This window comes from Ascidiella aspersa, chromosome 5, assembly GCF_963924565.1.
Source record: "Ascidiella aspersa chromosome 5, kaAscAspe10.2, whole genome shotgun sequence".
Taxonomy (NCBI): domain Eukaryota; kingdom Metazoa; phylum Chordata; class Ascidiacea; order Phlebobranchia; family Ascidiidae; genus Ascidiella; species Ascidiella aspersa.
Window position 1 is genome coordinate 10,593,475 of NC_139451.1, and position 2,500 is coordinate 10,595,974.

The 2,500-nt window shown below is 59.5% G+C and overlaps 1 non-coding gene and 2 pseudogenes across 1 annotated transcript; all 3 read left to right on the top strand.

The window, feature by feature from the left end:
- Positions 1-426: 426 nt before the first annotated feature.
- On the top strand, positions 427-1,115 carry LOC146143256 (small subunit ribosomal RNA; annotated as a pseudogene; the record flags this gene model as incomplete).
- Positions 1,116-1,370: 255 nt separating this feature from the next.
- On the top strand, positions 1,371-1,524 carry LOC146143257 (5.8S ribosomal RNA). Its single transcript, XR_014501041.1, has one exon. It is a non-coding gene; the product is annotated as a 5.8S ribosomal RNA (ribosomal RNA).
- Positions 1,525-1,772: 248 nt separating this feature from the next.
- LOC146143258 (large subunit ribosomal RNA) overlaps positions 1,773-2,500 on the top strand; it is a 3,679-nt pseudogene continuing 2,951 nt past the window's right edge.

Genomic DNA, 2,500 nt, shown 5'->3' on the forward strand with positions numbered 1-2,500 from the left:
CCTGGCCTCACCTCCGGTTCTCCGCCGGTGCCCTTGACTGAGTGTCGGCGGCGGCCGGAACGTTTACTTTGAAAAAATTAGAGTGTTCAAAGCAGGCGATTCGCCTGAATAATGGTGCATGGAATAATGGAATAGGACCTCGGTTCTATTTTGTTGGTTTTCGGAGCGCGAGGTAATGATTAAGAGGACAGACGGGGGCATTCGTACTGTGCCGTTAGAGGTGAAATTCTTGGATCGGCGCAAGACGAACGACTGCGAAAGCATTTGCCAAGAATGTTTTCTTTAATCAAGAGCGAAAGTCAGAGGTTCGAAGACGATCAGATACCGTCCTAGTTCTGACTATAAACGATGCCAACTAGCGATCGGGGGGCGTTAGTTTTACGACCTCTCCGGCAGCTTGCGGGAAACCAAAGTCTTTGGGTTCCGGGGGAAGTATGGTTGCAAAGCTGAAACTTAAAGGAATTGACGGAAGGGCACCACCAGGAGTGGAGCCTGCGGCTTAATTTGACTCAACACGGGAAATCTCACCCGGCCCGGACACAGTGAGGATTGACAGATTGAGAGCTCTTTCTTGATTCTGTGGGTGGTGGTGCATGGCCGTTCTTAGTTGGTGGAGCGATTTGTCTGGTTAATTCCGATAACGAACGAGACTCTGGCTTGCTAACTAGTTACGCGACCCAATCGGTCGGCGTCTAACTTCTTAGAGGGACTAGTGGCGTTTAGCCACACGAGATTGAGCAATAACAGGTCTGTGATGCCCTTAGATGTTCGGGGCCGCACGCGCGCTACACTGACCGGATCAGCATGTGCTCGCCTTGGCCGACAGGTCTGGGTAACCCGCTGAACCCCGGTCGTGCTAGGGATAGGGAATTGCAATTATTTCCCTTGAACGAGGAATTCCCAGTAAGCGCGAGTCATTAGCTCGCGTTGATTACGTCCCTGCCCTTTGTACACACCGCCCGTCGCTACTACCGATTGAATGGTTTAGTGAGGTCCTCCGATTGGACCTGGCGCGGCCGGCAACGGTCGAGCCGGCGTCCGAGAAGACGATCTAACTTGATCATTTAGAGGAAGTAAAAGTCGTAACAAGGTTTCCGTAGGTGAACCTGCGGAAGGATCATTAACGGTCTCGCAAACGCTTCGGCGAACGCGAAACTCGGACAAGCGAGAGAAAAAGTCTTTGCTACCCGGCGCCCGACCCGCGAGGAGCGGCGCGCCGGCCGGCGATTCGGTCACCCGGTAATGTTTGCGCGTCGAGTGCCGCGGTGCCGCGCGCTCCGGCTTCAAGCGTCGGCCTGGCCGACCGCTCGGCGCGGTCTATTTTGTCACCCTATAGTGCGAGGCACTGTGCGAGCGAAACAATCGTGGATGGCTCTTGGCGGTGGATCACTCGGCTCGTGAGTCGATGAAGGACGCAGCTAGCTGCGTGAATTAGTGTGAATTGCAGGACACATTGAGCATCGACGTTCTGAACGCAAATTGCGGCCTCGGGTCAATCCCGGGGCCGCGCCCGCCTCAGGGTCGCGTTGCAAACGTTCCGCGCGGGGATTTCTCCGCGCGGCTGCTGCGGCGTCGGACGCGCGAGCGCCCGTCCCGCTCAAGACAGCACGGCACGATGCGCGACGATCGCGACCAGAATCCCGCGCGGCGGCGGCGAGTCGACCTCGAAGAGGCCAACGGCTGGCGGCTCAAGGGCGGGAATCGAGGTGCGCGGCGGCGCGCGGCGCCGACGGCGAGCGCGGAACGGGAAGAATAGTCCCGGTCCTTACTTTCGGCCTGAGGTCGGACGAGGCTACCCGCTGAATTTAAGCATATTACTAAGCGGAGGAAAAGAAACTAACGAGGATTCCCTCAGTAACGGCGAGTGAAGCGGGATGTGCCCATCGCCGAATCCGCGCGCTTTTGGAGTGCGCGGAATTGTGGCGTACGGAATTCGTCACGGCGCGCTTCGCCGGTCGCCCGCGTCCTTCTGATCGAGGCCTTTTCCCAGAGCGGGTGTCAGGCCCATGGCGGCGACAGGCGGGCGCGCTACGGCGTCTTCCCAGAGTCGGGTTGTTTGGGAATGCAGCCCAAAGCGGGTGGTAAACTCCATCTAAGGCTAAATACGGTCACGAGACCGATAGCGAACAAGTACCGTGAGGGAAAGTTGAAAAGCACTTTGAAGAGAGAGTTAAAGAGTACGTGAAACCGTCGAGAGGCAAACGGGAGGGCCTGTCGGGTCGCCCGGTCGCTTTCAGCCGGCCCCCTGTCGGCGACGTTGTCGTGCGGACCCTCACGGGCCGCCGGCGGCGCCGCCCGATCGGGGACCAGCGCACTAGCGCCGGGCGAAGGCCGCGACCGTCTGGACGGCGGCGAGAAGGCCGCGCGCAAGGTAACCCGGCCTCGGTCGGGTACTATAGGCGCGCGTGTCCGTCGGCCCGCCGTTCGGGCGAGGAGAGATCGCCGCGTCTGCCCTTCGGGGCCGAGCGCCCGGTGCCGGCTGGGGCGTCGTGGGTCGGGG